General features: G+C 47.9%; 1 long non-coding RNA gene across 3 annotated transcripts; it reads left to right on the top strand.

Moving 5' to 3' along the window:
* The first annotated feature begins 15,587 nt into the window (after positions 1–15,587).
* LOC104144269 (uncharacterized) lies at positions 15,588–21,335 on the top strand. Of its 3 annotated transcripts, none has more exons than XR_011143852.1 (4): positions 15,588–15,740; positions 17,341–17,665; positions 19,044–19,150; positions 21,019–21,335. It is a non-coding gene; the product is annotated as an uncharacterized lncRNA (long non-coding RNA). The 3 variants fall into 3 exon arrangements; XR_011143851.1 differs by having other exon boundaries at positions 19,041–19,150; XR_694095.2 differs by lacking the exon at positions 19,044–19,150.
* The last annotated feature ends 349 nt before the right edge of the window (positions 21,336–21,684 follow it).

The raw sequence follows: 21,684 nt of genomic DNA, 5'->3' as shown, positions 1-21,684 counted from the left end.
ATCCGGCCAAAGCTGTGACTTCCTTGAGACAGTTCAGTGGCTGGTATTGGGTAAATGAGTTGAGTCAGTGTCTAGTCCCCACAGATGACACACTCACCGCTGTCCTTGGTGGAGGATTTAGCTGTCAGGCTGCAGAACGAGTGACCCTTGCAGGGCTGTACAGTCCCCTTCTCACCTTGGGAACGCCTTCCCTGCGTGACATGGGCTAAAGTTGCCATGCTTGTACACTATGTGTTCAATTGTACTTCAGCTGTCATCCGTCCTATACTGCTCACCTACAGGAAATGTAATTGGACATGGAGTACTTCAGGAAAAGGGGACTCCCCCCCGCCAAGGCTCTTTAGCTGTGAGCTTGGCAACAGTTCATTGCACCCACACCAGTGCGCTTAACACTGGAGGGAAAAGCACCCGCCGTGATACTTGTTCTGTCTAGCGAGGGCTTGGGAGTTGTGGGCTGGGGGCAAATGGTGAGGAAATACAGCTCCAAGCTGCAGGTTGGATGGCTGCAAAGACCTGGGGGTGTTTTAGCTTAATGTTAGCGTTTTTTGAATGCTGTTTGTTTGTATGTAATTCCTTAAGGACTGTGGCCAGCAAGGCGTTCATACTACCTCTAGGATACTGGGACCACGAGGTGCTCTTGCAATATCCTTTGCTAACATCCTCTACTCCATGTATTGGATAAGCAAGAGTCAATATAGAGACATTGCCTGGCACCTGGCGCCCTCCCCTGAGACAGAGGGGATTCGCTAGGAGGAATCCAGTGCCTAACCCACAAAAGCGTCCTTGCCCTGATTCAGAGCTTTGCCTCGCAGAGACTTCGAGGTTGCAGCCTTCCCCGTTGCCTTTTCCTGTGGGCCGGCAGAGCCCCTGCGGCTCCCAATCCGCCTCTGCCAGAGCCTCCTCACCCCTTAATCTGTCTTGCCCCTCGCGCCAGAGGCAGCTGCTCTGAGCCCACCAGCCCTTTGCCCACCTCTCTTCCTGCCTTTACGGAGAGGTCTACAGCAACCTGCCTTCACCGACCTGCTCATATTAACTCAACAGATGGACAGTAGGAGCTTGTGACTCTTATTTCTTGCTTTGATTATTTTTATCTCTCTTCTTCATATTAATCTGACTTGAGAAAAAATAATGTAGTTGTAAATGCAGCTGCCGTATTTACGCTCATCCCCACTGGCGTTCCCTGCCTGCTTCCTTGCAAGGGTGGCTCCATTCCCACCCCCTTGTCTGGTTTTCTTGACGCTGGGAGCTCTTTGGGGTAGGGACTTAACGATTCTCCAGTGTTTGCTGTCAGGCAGAGGTCTTGTGGAGAAAAATAATAATCCATGTGATCATTTAATTTAGATTAGATTGTACCACACGCAGAGGCAGGGCTGAATTAAAATTACATAGGCAATCTTGACTGTGATATTTGCAGTGATTTTTCAACTTTACAACTTTTTAAACATAGCGTTTAGTGCACTGCCTCCTTGATTAACTCGTCTCCTTCTCCCTAGCCCAAGCTCAAGTTTGTGGCACATCCTGGCACCAGTAAAGTATTGGTATGGTTTTCATTCCTTGGCCGTGACAACATGATATCGCTGTAGTGTGTGAGAAACACAGACCAATAGTAAGCCATGGGAACCTCAAAACAACAGGTTGTGTGCCATGCCGGCAGGTTTCACAGGTATACACTAACAGCAGAGGACTGGCCATACTGCTGGATTCGGCTCTGTCACAGGCTTTTCTGCCCCCATGTGCAGAAAGCTGAGAGATGCCATCGTTCCCAAATGTGATCTGCTGCCTCTGGGTCCCTCCAGTCTGTTTCTGTGCCCCCCCACCTGCAACACCACCTCCCCTAATTCTTCAGCCCTACTCACCCCCAAAGCTCTCTGGTAAAGATTTTGCATAGGTTGTATCAGTCTCAGTTCTTCCTCCTAATTTTTCCTCATCTTCTTGTCCATCAGTCCACATGTTCCTCCGTGCTAAGTTTGTCCAATGAGTTGGTGCACTCTCTTTCCCTCTCCCCAGACTGTACTAGAGTTTCTTCCTTCAGTTTCTGGCCAGTCTCAGCGTCCTGGCCAATTCCTGTGTCTCAGATGCCTTGGCCCAGCCTATTCCTCCTTCACCACCAGTGCTCCCAAGCTTCGTACCCTCCCCCTTGCAGCCTGTTGCTGGGTCACTAGCCCCCCCCGCCCTGTGGCTTAAACATATTGCTTGCAATGCTGTTTGCTGTGCTTTGTGCAACATTAGGTGTCCCTGCAGCCCGTGTGTTAGGTACAACTTCCTGCATGTGCCAGTTGGGCAGAGTAAACCGTTCCTCACCCGTTCTGTGAGCCGCTGCACTCCCTTGACCGTGAATTTTGTTGACATAGACTCCATCCCTGAAGGCTGCAAGGCCAGATAAGATCAAGCCCTGAGCAACCTAGTCTAAACTCATGGCTGACCCTACCTGGAGCAGGAGGTTGGACTAGAGACCTCCTGAGGTCCCTTCCCACCTGAACGATCTTATGGGCCCGGGAAAACTGCCTTGCCCACCAGAGGGAAAGTAAACGGAGCTTTCCTGACCGGCACAACAAGACAAAACCTGCAAACTCCTGATGATCCTTAAGTCAGTATCCATACCACCTACTCACTGTTCGTCACTTCAAATTTGTTAACAAAGTTCCTTGTTTTAGCAGTGGCAATCGAAGAGGGCCATCAGTTACCTTACAGTAACGTATGCACATCAGCTTGCAGAAACAGTGCCAGCTCCTTGGAGCCATGGGGGGAAACCGCAACAGCTCACATCAAATAAGATTCACAGGAGATTCAAATCCTGTGGATAGTCATTATATTCTGGTCCATTTTCCCCTTGTTCCCTATTCCGGAAATTTGGAAAGAGATGGTACATCCTGAAACATGCATAGCACGGAGCAATGTGAGTTTATCTGGTAGGGAATGTTTTTCATGTAAACTGCCTCTGCAACTGATTTTATACAGCAAAATAATATTACAACGAAGGTAGGTGGTAACTTAATAACTTTCTCTCTTCCTCATCTGGTGGTTAGGTATTAGGCTGGGAGTCTCCAGTGCAAGTCCTTCCTCTGCCTCGCTTCGGGAATAATCTGGGGTGGAAGAACTCTCTCGCTGCGCATCGCGCACACGAGCCCGGAGATCACTGACAGGCAGAGCACGGCAACGCTGCTGCAAAGAGGAGGCTCCTGGGAGTCCGGGAAGGAAAAAGCTAGGGACACGTGGGGGAGAGGAAGTTATCTAGACATGCGAGGAAAAACACTTAAGGCCAAAGGTACGTGCAAGGAAAAAGTGCAGCAGTGCTCAAGAATACTGTTCTGATCTTAAGGGTGATCAATGAGTGTTGTCCCTGCCAAATTTTAGCTTTCTCGCTCCCAGCCAGGGTGACACATGAGTCGAACGAGAATGCTCCATGAGACTTAGTTTTTATTTTAACAAAGAGAAGAGGAGAGCTCATTTTCTCTTGTTCAGCAAATCGATCATTCTGGGAATAGTGGGATGGGTAGGGTGGTGCTCACCTATGGATGTGAGACCTCTGCGTCGTCCTGGCTGCTCCTTGTACCCTGGCTGCGCAGGAGGCTTGTCCTGAGCTTGCATGCGGGCATGCTGGAGAGAGAGCAGCAGAGCCTGGTCTGCTGCCTTCCTCTTTCCCTGCGCTGCTGCTTTGCATGGGCATGGTAGGGATGTCACCACCTTTAGGTTTGCTGCCACCTTGGTCAGATCTGGTTGAAATGGGTCACTGGGCTCACAAGCTTTTCATCAGGGCAAGATAGACGGCATGACTGTGTGAGCTGTCTCCTTGGAAGACCAAGGAAGCTAAAAAATATCTGAACTGTTTTTACTGAAAAGCACCAAGAACGTAGCGCTGAAGCCAGAGCTATAAATTGTAGCCCACAAAGTGAAACAAGAAGAAATTAAACTGTGTCCTGGTACACAGCTTCATTATAGCTTTCGCAGGTACTTCTGCTACCATGGACAGACACATAATGAAATAATCTCAAGTGAAAATTGCTGTAGGGATGCAGCATTTGTGCATTTCACTGGCTGTGAAGTGAAATCTCTTGCCGTGCTTCCTGTCTGCTTCAAAGTCACATCTTCTCACAGACCTCCCCTTTCTGTCCCGCACTCCCTTAAACAGCTGCCTGAGTCCCCCTCACCTAATTACCTCCCTGAAATCTGCTTTACTTGTGGTCTCCATCATGTGAACTTTTCAGTATAAACTTTTGTTCCAGGCTCTCTGCTGTGAGAGAAAATGGTAAGACTTACTGCTGCCTCTCTGTTTTTCTACTTTGTACCCCTGAAGTGCACTGGAAGAGAGAAGCAGTTTCACATGTCATTACTTATTGCATCTTCCTTTTTCATGGCCATTTGCATGCTGCTCAGGTTTTGAAATCTTGCATTAAGTGCTTATTCCTGAAGGAGCAAATAGCAGCTTAATCAGAATCATCTGCAGAGCACTTGCATTTGCACAATCTTTATGCGACCAGGGGCTAATTTATTTATTTCCAAAACCAAATCTCTGTAACAAGAACAGATGAGAAGCTGGGAGCATTAGCATGCACTGGTGATAGACCTTAAGGGTGGTTTCTCCTGGGACTCGGTCGCTGGGCGAGCGCAGCGGACACCCGTCTGTGGATGAGGTGGGAGTGGTGCCGCTGTGACCCTGGGAAGCACCAGAGGTGGAAGCACTCAACATCGCTGTGACTGGTGGCTAATGACAGGGAATGAAGTGGGTTTGGAGGGGGAGTCTCATCATGGAAAACGCCTGCTGATTCCATAGGGCCGAATGCAGGTGTTCAAAAATCAGGCGATAAACCCCTGAAAGCATCACATGATGGGGTTTAGATTTCTTGTAATTAAGGTAAATTAAGGTACGCTTTGCGTTTTCAATTTTTCTCCAGCTTTGAGTTTGGTAGAATATGGCTTTTTTTTTTTAAATAACTTTGCAGCGCTCAAGTGCATCAGAAAGCCTTTGAGAGCTGAACTTCCCGTACATTGAAGCGAGCCCCAGAGCAGGAGCTGTGGGGACTAGCTACAACGAACGGGGAGTTGGCACCACTGAGCTGATTCTTTAATCTTTTGACTTCCCTTCTGACTCCCTTTTCTGAATTTGAATGCCAGAAGAGGAAAAGTTGTAGCTGTGGCAGCCTCTAGTGATACAAACAGCAAGAAAATTTTCCAAAGGGCTGAGGACCAGCCTTGCTTTTTCCAAGCCAGATGTAGCTGGCGAGCTGTATCAGTGCTTCGTTTGTGCCTCTGGAAGATGGAGCCCGTCTCTGATGTGTGCGCCTCTCTGGAGCTACCCAGACCCCGGCTCAAGGGCTCGGCCTTGTTTTGTGCAGACACTGCTCTGCTGGGACGAAGATGTTCCTCAACTATCCACTGATTAAATGTTGCAAAACATGCTGCGTCAGTGGCACACTGCACAGTGCATGAGAAACACGTACTGGGGTGCTTGAGTAACCTCTTTTCTCACGTTTTTTTTTTTTCTGGCGTTTTCCTCAGCACTTGGAACAGTTATGTCAGAGGAAGCCTGACAGATGATGTGGTGACTGATTTGTAATAGAAAGGTGAGATACACTGTTATGCCCGAGGAAGTCGCAATGCAGCTTCTGAGGAGCTATCTAGGTATTTAAAGAATTGTACAGCTCAGTAGTCAATGCACTGTGAAATACGCTGGTACTCTGCAGGCAGGAATATAGGATATGGCTTGCCAGATCTGATGGACAGCCGTTCTGTTTGACATCTGCAAACTTGTACTACTTCATTGTACTTGTGCAACAATGCCTACTGTTAAGTTGCCTCATACTATCTGTTACCTGGCCTTCTTCTTCGCTTCTTATAGCTATGCCAAATGTTAACAACTTTCCATGCCAGTGGCCTGATTCAGGCTGATTTTTTCTGAAAGTATTAAGCTACAATCAGAACATAGTGGGGAAAAGGCTGTTTTGCCTTTGCTGAACTCCTACCACCTAAAACTGAAATCTCTTGTAGTTTAGAGCACAGGTGCAAAATTTGACAGGGAATTGCTGCAGGGCTACGGGGGAGAGCTTTCCTACCTGGGTAAGAATTTGCCTGATGTGGCCAAACAAGGAGCTGATTTTGCACATACGGGAAATCACTACTGAGCAAGTTTGGAGGCTGAAGTCTCTGATGAGCGTATCTGCCCTGAGCATGCGCTGGCTCTGCTAAGCTCCCGCACAGTAACAGGACTAATTACGTTTATTGCTGCAGCATCTTGGAGGCCCCAGCTGAGATAAAGACCACTTTGTGCTTGGTGCTTGGTGTACATATAGTAAAAAAACACTGTTCCCCTGTAAACAGACAAGACCTGCAGAAGGGAAGCTGCTTTACGCCAGTGCATTGCACAATTATGTGATTGTTTAAGGCTTCTTGTGAAGTCTGAGGCTGAAAAAGATACATATCCTCCCAAGCCCTTGGCACAAAACCACAACACTGCATTTGCTCTGAGAAGTAGGTGCTTTAGAGGAAGCAAAAACCATCTCTGTGATTGTGCATTGATATTCAACAACATGCTTCGGTGAGACATTTCCTCCTAATGTAGCCCAAGCGGTTTTATCACTTGTTCTGAGAGTTTAGCCTGAGTTGGAGGCTTCAAAGAGAGGCACTTACGGTTCAGCACCTCTGCCTTCCTTCAGTATGCCCCAGCCTGAGGCCTGGTGAAAAATTTGCAGCACTGCGTTGCATGAGGAAATCACACATTTGCAGAACTGAGTTCCCCGGGGCAGATTTTTGCCTTTCCTTCTGCTCTTTGCCCATGGCAAGGTGGTGCTGGCACCATAGGCCTGGATGACACCAAGGGACTCTTTGCAGCCCTTAAGCAGACGGGCAAAGCTGCGACGCTCACGTGTCTCCTGGATGCAACACCTGGTGACTGCAGCTGGACGAGTCCTGCAGCAGTGAGTGGCACCTGGGCCAAATCTCCCCTTTTTTTCCCCTTCCACCTGGAGCGTCACCTCTCGGCTGCCACCTCTGCGCAGTCCCATTGGGACACCCGGTGGCCATGAGAAAAACTGCAAATCGTGACCATAACCCCGGCCCCCTGCTTGGGAGCGGCCCACGGCACTCCAATGCCAGCTGATGTGGGGCCCCACGCTACCCACGTCGCCCCCCCAGGCCACCGAGCCTGCCACACGGTACGGGCAAAAGCCCACCCACATTGCAAAGGCCTTTGTGGACACGGGGCGAGCAGTGGGTGCTGGGTGTCAGGGTGACCATGGGCACAGACGGCGTGTGGAGGGCCTTGGCGCTTGGCTCCTGCTGGATGCAGAGGGGGTCCCGGTGGGCACGGCCTGGGGAGGTCCCTGGCCCGCACCAGGAGAGCTGGCTGGTACTGCATGCGGCACTTCCTTTGGGATGAGCCCCTGAAACGAGACTCTGGTGCTCCATGCCGTTGGAGGCATCGAAGCAAGCTGGCAGCAGGTAGTGAAAATTCATGGCAGAGCAGCAAGGTGAGGAGATTTGCATCCACCAGTGGAGGGCCTAAGGCTCCTTGTCCTCACCTGTCAGGGACACGTCTCCTGAGTCACCAGCTCGTCCCCTTGGGCCAGCCTTTGGGGCCACGGCCAGGCTGGTCAGCACCTCCGCAGGGCCATGGCCACAGAGCCCCCAGAAAAGCCGTATCCTCAATGCAAGCTGAAGGCCAGCAGGCTCCCATTGGTATGGTTTGCTGCTCTGGTGACACACAAGCAGAAATTGCCATACTCAGGAAGGGCTGGAAACCCTTTATTCTGAAGCTGCCGCTTAGATTTTGCAATGTTTGTGACAGAAAACTAGAGGGCTGCTTTTGCAGTTAGGTGATGAAACGCATCTGGAAAGTCTGCAAGGAAATGATCAGAGAGAAAGTACGAGGACGAAAGGTTTCCCCTTCCGTATGAGCACCTTGCTGCTGCAGTGCTTGCTGCGTCTTTTCTGACTGCTCTGAGGCCTTCAGCGTCTCCAGAGACAGAAAGAGGTAACGGCATGGTTTGGCACGGAGAGGATCCTGGCACTACTGAGCTCAGAGGCAATTAATTGCAGCTAATGGTTCGGCGGCTTCAAACAGACTGCAACACGACTTGACTTTTGATGGTCTTTGGATGGGAACGCAAGATGTCCTGTAGGCAACATCGTGCTGGTGGCGCATCTAGGACGGTAATGCGCTGCTTGCTTGTAAAACACGCAGCGGTACATTTATGGAAACCAGTATCCTCCCAAAACGAAACATGGCGCTGCACAAGCGAATCTCCTCCTGCAAGGACAGAATAAGTCGTATGTGGTAGGTAATAGTCATGTCACAAGGTGCCCCCTTCAAGGCCACCCACTCCTAGGGTGGGGGATCCCAGAGTGACCCCCGGTGAATGGACTGAAAGGTGACAGAATACTCAAGAACGCAGAATTGCAGAACAACCTTGGAATTCTGCAGCGGACAGACGTTCTGAAGAAAAAGGGTTTCCTGCATTGTTTTTTTTTTCTGCTGCACGCCGTCTCCTGACTCACATAAACATCACATTTAAGAAAAAAAAATCTAACAAACCTCTTGGTAGCAATGATATGGTGTGGCAGTGAGTCACACAGGATAATTATGGTGTTTAAAAAACAATCTTTTTCAGTGCTGAATGTTTTCTCTTTTAATTTCATCAAATATCTTCTTAGGAGGGAAGACAAATAATGACGCCTAACTTCCTTACGCAGATTCTCTCTTAGGAATGGGCTCTGCAAGTGCATCTCTTAAGAGATATCATCACTGGATTAAAGAACGAGGAGGGGGGGGGTCTTTCTTCACCCTGACAATGCATATTGCTGTGCTGTTTCGCCTACCTGGAAAGTCTCATTTGTTCATTGGGCTTAGGCCCTGCTGTGTGCTGCTTTAGCTTTTTTCACTGTGCAGCATGATGGCAGCTGGGGAGGTGAGAGGTGAAGGTGCAGAGGAGATGGGGCGGCCAGGTCTACCCACCGGCTGGTGGTGCCCCCACGGCCGTGCGGGAACGGTCCATAGGGCAGCACCTTGCCTGGGGGCTGACGGGAGCTCGCAGCACGGGGAGAGGTGGCCAGCACTTGAGGTAGCGCTGCAGCCAGCCCCAAGTCCAATTTCACTTCCTTCTCCAAAACAGGCTGATTTAAGGGCTCACCCCGGAAGGCAGAAATGAGGAACAAAAATGCTAGCTTTATGTGTTCTTACCTTCAGCATCGGAGAAACACGAAAGGATATTAAGCCAACTGATGTTTGTTAAGCTGGTAGGGAAAAGCCAGTTATCGACTAATCGCTCTGACTGGCATGAGACAGCAGCGGTGCAACTATTCATAGCTTTTTCACCAAATGGCTGTGGCCCTGGGCTCTGGTTATATTCTGTCATTGAGTCACAAGACAGCACTCCCCAAAGCAAAGAGCTGCTGTTGTGAGACCCATCTTCCACCTGTGTCGAGGGACTTTTAAAATGAACACCCATGGGAGATTATTGTCAAGTATTATAAAGTATTATTTTTCCAGTCTCCAACTGTAAGAAAATTTGACATCCCATTCTTCCTCCAGTTTATTATGAGGAGGTAACAGTGCTGATACCAACAGGCAGAAGACAATTGTGCTGCTGCTATTAACATCTCCAAGGCAAATTCCAGGCCATCAGTAACGCAGTTTACCAAACTCCTCCTGCTGATCACATGTGATCAGTGCCTGCTTTAGGGGCAGACGTTCCTGTTTTTATTTTTATTTTTTATTTCTTTGATCCCAGTAAGATAGGAAATAGCTATAATGCATTTGCTTTGGGGAACTTCACATTTGAGGACTGATCCTATTAATCAAAGGAAGGAAACTTTCAGGTAAGGACAGATGAACTTTTGTAATGCTGTCAAGAGAGCAAGAAAAAGCCACCAAACGCAGAGAGGGAGGAAAAAATAGTCGTTATTTTTTAACCTTTTCTCTTTCAATGCTTAACGTTAATCATTTTAATCGCTTGGTAGGGGCGTATGTATTGTCCCAGTGCGCTTTCTGGGAAGAGGTCAGAGCCACTTCAGCGTGTGCCATATCCGTGGGCAAACACGGGTGACTCATTGGCAGCAGCAGGGCTCTGAGCCTGTGCTAGCGAAGCGGGAGACCGGGGGTGCAGCTGGGCTGCGAGGCTGTCCTGCCTCCCAGGCTGGGGTTGTCTCATCCAGAGGTAAAGCAAGTGTCTCCACACTGCACCAGAGTAAGCAGGGTGTCTGTATCCTCAGTGCTTTATTTCTTGGTTTTTTTTTTCATTTTCCATGTTTTTAAAAAAAATTCTGTCCTTTTTTTCCAAGGAACCTGCATGTTCCTTCAGTGGCGCAAGCAGCCACGAGCCGTTGAAGTGGCCAGTGGCACAGCGTTATTCTGTGCAAGACTTTCCCTTGTCCCAGGAGGGAACTGAAGCACCAAACTGCTGTTTCTTGACTCGCTTGCCCAGTGCGGGTGCCCTGCCAGCTCCCTCACTCTGCACTTGTCGGCATGGGCAAACCTGGATATAATATCTGGGTAACTAAGTCCTTGTCTGAGCCTTCCTGAGGGTGCAAACTTTTTCCATGAAACTTCTTGCTGTCTGTGAGCTTTCCTCTGGAAAGTGTTTCAACATAGTGGAGGGAAACCTAAATCACTTCAAGCTCTTGCCAAAAATAAGGACACTTGCAATCAAGCAAATCATGCTTTGCTTCCCAGGCCTGAAGAACAGTTCCCAGTCATGTGCAGAAGCAGTTTTATAATGACAGGAGAGGGAAGACGCTCCTTCATAGAGTTTTACCAAAAACTTTCAGAAACCAGAAGCGTTATATTTGACAGGAACTCAGTGACTAAACCATTTTAATTATTTTCTCCTCTTTTAAATAAAAGATAATCAGGTGAGGTGTGCTAGCAGTTTGTGTTTTCTAGCTAGGACTCTGGATTTGTATTTCCTTTTTAGTTAAGGGCTTCAAAACTACATGATATTCAAGCAGTTTTTAGAAAATAATTTTTTAACATCTCCTGATCTTACACAAACTACCATTAGTTAATTATAAATGAAAAAAAAAAACCCTTTCATTTAAGTCTTTAAGTAGAAGTATAAATAATAAGATGATAAGAATGTAGGAGATCAGTATAAGAAAATTCAGTGCAGGATCTTGTGGAAAGGGAGGGCGACTTTTAAACAAAACTCATAGTAGATTGATTTTACACACTCACACACTCATGTGCTAACAAGCCCCAGGATGCACGTGTTCAAGTGATCTGGCCAGGATCACTTGCGTGCAACAGGGACTGCACGGGCCACCAGCTCTCAAGTCCTTATGTCTCTTGGTTCGTCCTGACCGGCAATAACAAACTAGATTTTGGACAAATGCTGACAAGACTCCCTTCAGTGCCAACAGCTGTTACAGGCTGGTCCTTTGCCTGTGAATCTGGCTGTCTGCAGCCTCCCCACCCCATAGGCCAGGTTGCTCCTGGTCATCTGCTTTTCCTTGTTTGGACTACATATTTGAACTCTGTGTCCACAGTCTATTTTTCTGTTGGACCGACAGGAAAAGGATTGGTATATGTGACATGCAACAGTCTTGTTGCCATCCTCCTGGTGTTCAAATGCTGGGTATTCTGCTAACGAGTCATCTGCGTAGGGGTTGTATCAACATGCCAGCCTTTGGTCTTGATGTGAGCTGTGGAGGTGGTGTCCTTCGTTGTTGGTTCAGGCCATTCCTTCCACCCTTGTCCTGAGGTTACTTCAGGAGCTTACAAACCTTTCCATTCATACCGCATTTGCACCAAATTTCTGTTGCAATGGTGCTTTCTTGTTGTTATGTAGCTCTACAGGAGATGAAAAAGGCTTCTCTAGAGTCCATCCTCAGGCTTTGACAATGTCACAGGATTAAGTAAGGTTATCTCATGCAGGCTATCTTTGCTTGTCAAGGTTCCCATCTTTCCGTGAATTGTGAGGTCAGAGTGATGCTGGTTTTGGTCCACACCTACTAATGCCCATGAGCAGTGCGCCTGAGTCTTCTTTGGGATGGCCCACCTGCTTGAAGTCAAATGGACGCGCAAGGATTTTGCTGGAAGGGACTTTGCTTGCTGCTTCAGCATAGGCAGTCGTGGGCCCTGGCCATGATCTGCTAAAACCCGTGTGGCTCTTCGCTTCAAAACCAGCGCTAAGCTATCTCTTGATAGGGTCTTTAATCATGGTTTTGAGAATATATAGATGGAAGGTAAGATAGAAAATATTTCACAGAAGACGATAACTGGGCTCTGAGAGTTTACATGTTCAGCAATAACTTTTCAGGACCCTTTAGGCTTTACCAGCATTTTAATGCAGTCTTCCCTCACCTAAATTGTACAAACATGGCTGGAGACTCTGAAATTCCCTCACTGTTGTACTTCTTTTCTGAGCTGAGGGCAGGCCAAAGGGCCAGGACATGACAAGGAGCTGAGGGGAAGAGAGAAGGAAGAGCGGAGTGGAAGGAGAGATGAAAAAAGTGTGATTTGGATGGTGTGGCAAGAGGCAAAGGTGGAGACGGATGTAGGCTGTGAGCCCGCCTCTTTAGAGGTGTCAGTCCGGTCTGCCAAGAGGAAAAGGAGCAAACAGGCAGATAGATGAAGCTGAGAGGGGCAAAGCACCCTGAAGAGCCCGAGGTGATCGCTCCTCAGGGGACCTGTTGGTGACCAAAAGGGAGGCAGCAAGGGGTGGGAGATGTGGCCAGAGGAGGAGAGTTGGGGAGACCAGGAGGAGACGGGGGACCTCCAACAGGGAGAAGAAGACACAAATGCCAGGAGGTAGAGAGGCTTTGAGCTACGAAAGGAGATGACCAAAAGGAAGGAGATCAGCCTCGGGACCCTGCACATATCTGAACTCCTGGACAACTGGGAAAGAGAAGGTGCAGAGGACATCAAGGCTGTGGCTGCTCTGCAGTTCCCGAGTAGCTGCCGGGAGCTTAACAGGTTGCCAGCACCTGAATTTGGCATTTTTACAAAGGTCACCCAAAACTGATGCAGGGTGGTTGAGTAAATTTTTTCCTTCTCTTACACAGTTGCAGGCTAATGGCCTTAATAAAATACCTGGTTTTATGATATGTTTTTCTCCTAAGCAGCCATTCATACATTTTTTTTTTAATGATGCCTAATTAAGTCCTTGGATAAAGCCCTTTGGAGGCTATCCAAAGACATAAACTCAGATAAGTCTGGGCGCTATGATGCAACAGTCACTGAAATATCTTCCCAAAAGACAGCTAAGCAGATTGCAAATGGACCAAAGAAGGGTCTGACGAAAAGAGGTGGGTGGAAGAGATATAGACTCATGTAGGTATCTTCTCAAACCTAGGGAAAGAGGAGGAAGGAAATGGGAATATAATGCCTTAAAGTTACTTTTAGGCATGAGGTCTGAAAACCAGTAAGTTGTATTTATAGCCTCTGCCTGGGCCAAGGGTGGCAGCTGTGGAGAAGAGGAACGGCACTGGAGAGATGCTGGCTGGGGATGGAGCAGCCTTGGGGCTCCCCTGGGTGACCATGGCTGCTGCTAGGACAGGGAGAGACACATGCACCCGCTTGCACCCGCTTGCAATACTTGTACAACAAGGGTGGAGTACAACCCCGACAAGACAGCGTGGTCTGTGGGCAGGCAGTGCCCTGGGCCCTGCGTGGGTGCTGGAAACCAAGACTAACCCAGACAAATTGATGGCCCAACAGCAGCCCACAGGCTCAGCCCCAGGGCAAAACTAAACTGTAAGAGGTGCTTGGCTGTGTGCATCAGCCACGTAGTGCGCTCCTGAAAATGGAGGAAACATTTCTAACGTGGTCAGTGGTACTTTTCCTGTGTGGTTGTCTGAAGCACGAAAACCAGTCTGCTTTTGGTATTTATATCTAGGGGTTGCACAAAAATATGTAAATCACTATTAAGTTTCCTCTGAATTAATCCCTAATGATATATGTTTTTTAATGGGCCCTTCTCTATTGTCACAGATGAGAAATGGCCCTTGTTACCTCATGGGGATGTACCCTCTGCCCTTCTTTATGGTTTTGGTGGGAACTATTTTAGTGCCATTGGAGGCTCAGTGACAAGAAGGTGGAAAAATCTGCAATGGAAACCCACCAGAGTCTGCAGTTACTGTCTGCATCTTGCACTTTCCAGTACTGAATAAAATTGCTCCTGCCATGCCCTGTGAAAGCAGGGGAGAGAGGGCAGATCTGTAACTGTCTAATCTCGCTTGTCTTCTCTTTCTCTCTGCGATGGTAAATATTAAGTGGTGAAGGCGCCGCCTGCTCTTTCGGTACTACAGCTGAGGTCCCTGTACACATAGTGTAAGCCTCTTGGGGTGGAGAACGCAGGTCTTAAATTTGAGAGAATGAGGAAAGGACAAACTTTCATTCTAACGAGCTCTCCCATCCGTAAAAAAGTGAGTTGCAGCTGTATCTCCCCTCTTCTCTCACCTCCAGAGTAGCTGAGGCGGTCTCCTTCCGGCTTATTGCCTGACACGTGGGATGTGGGAGCTGTTTTCCACCCTGAAGCTGCTCCATGAGGAACTAAAAACAGATCTGCAACTACATCCAGCCAACTGCAGGTCAGCAGCACACTCATTTATGGTTCTGTCAGACTACCTAAATGAGAGGACTGCTGCTTCCACTTAGCTTTTAAAATAATCTCCTCAATTCTCTCTGCAAAACTCTCTGTAGTACCAGTGCCCGCTGCAGTGGAAACTGCAGATGCTGCCACTTGTCAGTAAACCCCGAGCTGGGTGGTGCCAGAGGCCTCAGAGCTATAAGCAACGTGCAGCTGATTGATCACTGAAGGAATGCAACCTTGAGAGGAACCAGCTTTCAACTGTAGCAAAAGCAATGACCTATGACAAGGAGGCGTGTGTGGCTTAATTGTGCTAATGAATCTATTACTTAAGCTGTCAGAAAGTTATATCCTGAGGAGTGTTGGAGAAAACAGGAACCTCCCGTCAGAGGAACCAACCGTTGTGTAAGGGTCGCATAACTTGACCACATATATAATTGTGCAGCAACCTATGGAAACTGCTCTTGATTCACAGTGTAGGCAGTGCTGTGTATATAACTATGCAACAAAATCCATTAGTTACACAGGCACTTTGCTTCAGCGTCGAGTGTGTAGAACCGATCTTGGTCTCCTGTATCGCTTCCCGCGTAGGTACTATTTTGCTATTATTTAAGGGGGAAAACTACCAATGCTTGTGTACGGTCTAGTGTTGTACTCTCGTGGCTTGGCTGCAGGTTGGATGCGACAGCTGGGCAGTCCAGAGGGTTTGGCGGGGTGGATGTTTGCTGCTGCTTTTGCTTGTCCTCCTGGCTGATCCTTCCTGTTTCAAGTCCAGTCCCCAAGGCTGGCTCGCTTCGCCGGGAGTTGCTGGCCTTGGTGACTTATCAGTCACAGTCATGCCTTTTACATATATGTATATATGTATGTATATTTGTATAATACAAGTGAGGAAACCAAGCACTGGTTAACACTGGGAGGAAATGAGGGCTTGCAGAGTGGTCTGAATACAGACGTCATTTGCAGGTTGCTGGAGAGTTTCTTGGTTGCTTTCCACAACCTTTGTGGTTGGGTTAGGTCACAGCCCTCCTCCCTAACTCTTTCTTTTCTCTTTTTTCTCTTCCCCTCCCTCCCTCGCTCTGAGTTTTCTACAAAGCTGCCTTTCTGCATCCCTACTCATTTCCCAAGGAAGCAACCTGGGTCTTTCGTGGCTGGGTGGCAGCAGGGACCGGCTGCTCTTGCCGAAGGGGCTGCTCTGGTGCATCCTCGTGCTCGCTGGTCCAGGTACCGTCCTAGGACGCTGCTGCTTTATGATGCTTTTCCTGGACTTCAGGCAGGGAATGAGAAATCTTGGGCTTTGTCTAAAGTGCTGGTGCTGGTGTTCACTTGTGGTGTGGGTAAGCTGCTTTTACCACTCAGCTTCCCCAGATGCTGGTAGCATCCTAAATCAGGCAGGAAAGCCGGGGAGGGTTGTATTGTTGTCTGGGGCAGTTGGGCTCCCATTGTTTGTTTGTTTGTTTGCTTGTTTTCCTTCTTTCCTTTGATCGCTTTGTTTTCAGTCTCTTCCAGACAGCTGGCTCTGTCCCATTCATCAGCCTAATTGATGACGGGCAGTGTGGCTTTGTGGAAAATAGAACTTGCCTGAATAGCTAGATTCTTTTTTTGTGTGCTTATTTTAATGAGATGAAATGGTATGGTGGTCAGTAATAGTGCCAGTGCTGTTATCATGCTCTTCTTTTCACTTGGGCCAACACACCATGCCAGCACGGTAGGAAATCCATGTGGCACACAGCATGTGAACTTAAAAATGGCTAAATGCTCGGTCACAAGATCACTGGAAGGTGTGTTAGTGCTGTGCTACAAGGATGGCCCCTTGTGCCTCTAAATGTGAAAGGTTCGCTAAATCATTGCTGACTAAAATTTGCGGATGGTGCAAACTAGTACTAGGGACTCACTCAAGGGGACACACTAGCTGAGTACTTTTCTCCACCGAGCTTCGATTTCAAAGCCCTTTAATGGGATTAATGTGGGCAAGGAGACCACTGTGTACTGTTTCACAGGCACAGAGACCTTTGGCCTGCACAAAATGGTGTTTCCACAGCATTAAATTCCTTGCATTAGTGATATTTATACCTTCTTCTGCTTTAATGAAACGACTTGATCTGTCACAGGTATTGCACAGTGTCTAGACAAGTGTTATAGTGATATTATTAATGATGATTATTGAGGGAAACTGCTGTGCCACGGCCTCAAAGCACCTCCGTCACACTCTGCACCCCCTCAGTGAGACGGTGCGGTTGTTCCTGTTTTAAAAAATGAGGGCGACTGAGATGCCTAAAGATGAGGTGAGGTCTAAGGCCACAAAAAGCAGCAATAACAGGGAAAGTTTTCCCCTGTCGGCAGAAAGTGCCTTATAGTTATAGTTTCTCCTAGTTGCCCGACCAAAGATTTGGCTAATCGTTATCCAGTACTGGAAAAGTACGTGTACACTGGCAGCAACTTTGGCAATGTCTGTCTAGCCCATCTCTATACACCTATGTATATACACTATCCTCCACCACCATAAACCTGGTGGAAATTACACTTTTTCCTTTAGGTGGAATGATATTTCAGTCTCCTACTGCACTTCTGACTTGGGCTTCAGAGCACAGATCCACCAATGAATATTAGCACTGCTCTTCTGTGATCCACTTCTCTGAGAACGTACAAAAAATTGGTTTTTTTTCCATGGCTGTATTTTTTTTCCTCCTTGGTTTTTGATCATATCCAAGCATTGCAAGGTCTGCAACAGGTCAAGTGTTTAAAGAGTCAAAGCAATTCTCCTCCTGCCTTAGTGGGTGGTTTAACACCCATTTGATTACACTTCTGCTTTCCTCTTCTCCAGGACACACAGCTAAAGAGGTGCTAACGCCTGGGAACATTTCTGCAACCAGAGGCAGCAATGTCACCTTGCACTGCTGCATGGTACTATCTGCTGCTATCGTCTCCTTGGTGAGCTGGAACCAATGCAACGGCATTGACCTGGTGGTCTGCCTGAACGAAGACACAGCCAACATCTGCCCAGCATTCAGGGAAAAGATCTCTCTGGCAGCAGAGTATGGGATTACACTCCACTTACTGGGACTCAATAACACTGGGGATTACTGCTGTAAATTCCACATCTTCCCTTTTGGAGTATTATGAAGGCAGGATGTTCCTGGAAGTGACAGGTAAGGCAAGAAAAAGTGTGGGAATGCAGGTTCTTGGCAAGTGAGTTAAAGTTTCAAAATCTCTTTTTTTCGAAAATGAATGAGGTCTGCAAAGCTGTGTAGATGCTTAGCCTCCTTTGAAACTGAGAGGCATTATAGACATGTAACGGCCTCTGTGGACTTGGGCTTGAAGTGTTTTAGAAATCTGATCAGTCCTTCTAAATCACTGACTGCTGTATCCTGCAGCTCACAGCTATCCATTGGGAATATTAGGAATGCAGCCCTTCTGAAAAAAGCAGGCAATTTTAAAATGAACTTTAACTACCATTTAGATTTTTATCAGTCAATATCAAAATTCCCATTTTTGATAAAAATGACATGAACTTTGTACATTTTTGTTGAAAACAGTGGTCATTCATCTTGGTTTTGGCACAGGCAGGCAGAAAGTGACCTGAGAGATCTTTTTTTGAGGTTACTATTTTTTTATTTTATGTTCCCTTTTCCATAGTCTAAAATATACAAATGTGAATCTATCCCTTGATAGGGATAGGGACCGTAGTGAACGGTCTTTTATTAAAAAAAAAAAAAAGGCTTGTCTTGACAGAGCTGCAGCTGTATCTGTCAGCCAGCAATGAAACTTAACCTCTCTGCTTGTGGGCTAGAAAGGACTGTTAGACGTTTATGGCGACACTCTGGGACTTGCTGTTGTGGCCCCTGCCTTGTCATATGACTTGATGTACACTCCTCGTATAATCCATACGCTCAGCCATACATCCACTCTGTCATATGTCTGAGCATATAGGCCTCGATGGAGATACCTGCAGTTGGCTCATGCAACCAAGCAATTGCAGGTCCCAGATGCAGAAGGGGCTGTGAGGTGTTCAGGACAGAGGCTACCAGGCAGCTGAGCTGGTGATGGGCTGCAAACAGCATCCACTGCCTCGTTTCTTGGCTCTAAGTAGCCTAAGGGTTGGGAGAAAGGACTGCAAGGGGCGGTCCTGGACTGTTTTCAGCCCATGAGCTAGATTGCACACCCTTTGCCAGCCCTGCAGTCCAGAGGTGGAACTGCATTGCTGGTAGATTTAGGTTGCTACTGCAACCTGGCATGTAAGGAATAGCACTTGTTGTGGCCAAGTCCATCTGAGATTATCATAAGCATGAAATAACTCAACTCTAACTTGCCAGCTGTGTCTGACCAGAGCTAGACACGCATGTCCTGACTGTGGTGAAGGGACTAGGCAGCCACACGGCTGTTACTATAGTGGGCGTCACTGGTGTGCATGCAGCACCCCATGTCAGGATCTGAACAGTAGCCTCAGGTCCCTTCCATGCACACTTGGTAGGGGAACACGCCTTCAAAATTTGCAGCATTGACTTCTTGCTTCACTGATTTCAGCAGAATCAGCACAGCCTGCCTTTTGCACCGTCCATCCCTCAGTACTCATCTGCCTGATAGGAGGAGCACTCTGTGCCATGTGTCTTGTCTTCTGGCTCACCAGGACAAAGGTAAATGGACCAGCATGGCTAAACGTGCCCAAGGCCTGGCTGCTTTCCCTGGGGGTAGGACCTTTTCAGCCCAGCTCTTGGCTAGCAGTTGGAGGATCTCCCTGGCCAGAAGATTTTTGAGCATACATTTAAACCCCAAACAAATGTCACCTGGTCAAAAATTTCCTCACACTCACAGCCCTGGAAATGCAGTACCTGACAGAGACGCTGGGAAATGCTAGACCCTTAAATTCCACTTTTCCTCCACCAGCAGCGACTACATCCACTAGTTGTCCTCACCCCACAGACTCACTGCAAGAGAAGTATCCATGTAGTCCATTTCCTGAGCAAATATGAAGGAGGGTCTTGAACCCATCCTAATTTTGTGCTTTTGTGCTCAGCTGCATCTTCTGCTCGCTTTTGGGCCCTGAGGTTCAAGTAAGTGACTCAGAATCCCCAGGTAGGCTGAGCTGGGACTATGACTCAGGGCCCTCACCTGGGGCTGAGGGTGAAGAAACCTCTCAGATGGGTGTGAAGGTAGGCACGAATGTCTGCATGTGCCTGTGTGTGGAGGCGTGTGTGTGTGACATCCCCATTTCTTTCAAGGCGCCTATTGAGAATATGCTTTGGCTTCCCAGAAACCTATCTCTGGGCAATTTCCCAATTTCCCCACTCTCTGCTGCTATGCGAGGATCTCTGAGGCAAGGGCCATGTTTAGGAGCCTCATTTTAGGCTTGTTTTGCTTTTCTGTGCAAATAGAAACATATGTGCCAACAGATATCACAGCTGTGCCTCCCTTCCAAGCAATGTAAAAGCCACAGGGGATTCTCCTCTCCATCACAGGCCAAAGCTGAGGGCACATCTTGGAAGACTTCACTTCCTCCCTGACTGGGGACAGGTTTCCTCCTGTTGGCTAAGTGTGTGCCCCCTCTTAGGAGCACTCAAGCCCCTATTGGTATGAAGCCACATCCAAGATCATCTTTATTCCCTGGCTCCTCCGCACTCCTCCACTGAGCTCCCACTTGAAATCTCCTCAGGAGACAAGAGCACAGTGTAACCCTCAGTTGAGAGCACAAGCATTTGTCCTAACCCTGGTACCAGGGTTCCCTGCAGGTTAGCCTGCAGCCTGGGGAAACTTGGACCATTTCAGCAGTCCTTGGGGCTGGGGAGGGGGAGGGAAGGTCTTGTCTGATGAAGAGTTTGATTTGAGAGGGACCCTAACAGCTTTGACTTCCTTATAGAAAAAAATGAGGACGATCCATGTGCCGCCACATATACTGTGGAGGGTGCTTTCAAGGCACGCCCAGCGACCAAGCCTTCTTCATGGCACCACAGCAGAGAGGGGGCAGTGGTGGCCCTGAGTACCAGCGTGCAGAAAGGGATTGATAGTGAGCACAAGTATTTCAACATCTCGCACTACAAAAGCAACATCAGTAGTGTGAGCGTGGCAGTAAAAACAGGCTGATTTGTCAAAAGTAGGAGGCTGAGAGAGAAGAGTGAGCGAGCATGAAGTCAACTCTGCTGTTCTTGCCATGCTTTCTGCATCTTGGGTGCCTTGCTTCTCCCAGGTCTGTAAAAACTGGTCCAGAGGTTGGGAGAGGAGTTGTGATAGAAGCACAAGGAGATGTTTGGTGGAAATGAGTAAGATGGTGAAACTATTGTGGGGCTGGCTGAAAGGTGAACAGCTTTTTCTCTGGCAGGACATTTTTGCAAGAGATGAAAAAGCTAGCCCGTGCCCAAGTGATGCAGAGCTGCACCTGGGGTTGGGCCTAGTGTTGCTGCGGATCAGGGCAGTGTGAGGAGATGCGTAGGCAGCGAAGCGCTGACTGTAAAACCACGCTGCTCCTCTGCTCTGCTTCTCCTGAGGTTGCGTCTCATTATTTTTGCAGCTCTGTTTGGGGTCTTGCAAACATTGAGTGAAAGCCCTTATTGAAGAAGCCCAGCTGGACTAACAGCGAGCAGCCTTGGGAGGGTGCTCCTCGATGCCGGGAGGGCGACAAGACGAGGGACCGTTACGAACGGCAAGGAGGAACGAGGCCTCCCAGCTAGGAGGTCAGGCAGGAGGAAGCCTAGCGGCTCGACTTCCCACCCCACCACCGCGTGGCCACCACTGCAGTAGAGCTACCACGGGTCTGTGGGACCAGTGGCAGTCTTGCACCTGACACCCGCCTTCCATCATCTTCTCCAAAGAAAAATAAACCCACAAAGACACCTGCCACATTGTTTTGTCTTTTTTTTTTTTAATTATTCCTTCATATTCAAACTTCACAAACAGTGTGAACTTGTACAATACCTCAGAAAGTGAAACTTACAAAAAAAGTGCTGGTAACATTAAAAAAAAAAACAAAAAACAAACATCATTCTTAGCAACATCAATTACTCTTCCACACAAAACAGAAACCTTGTAAAATTTATTTCCGTATTTTTTTAAGGCGTAATACTTCCGTATAAAGTATATGCAAGAGATAAAACTTCACAGTATTCCAAAATGTCACAATAATAATAATAATAATATAGTATAATGAAGCGCTACAGTTAATTTTCTTTTTTTAATT

Source organism: Struthio camelus, chromosome 1 (assembly GCF_040807025.1).
Source record: "Struthio camelus isolate bStrCam1 chromosome 1, bStrCam1.hap1, whole genome shotgun sequence".
In the NCBI taxonomy this organism is placed as follows: Eukaryota; Metazoa; Chordata; class Aves; order Struthioniformes; family Struthionidae; genus Struthio; species Struthio camelus.
This window is presented reverse-complemented; position numbering and strand designations above follow the sequence as displayed.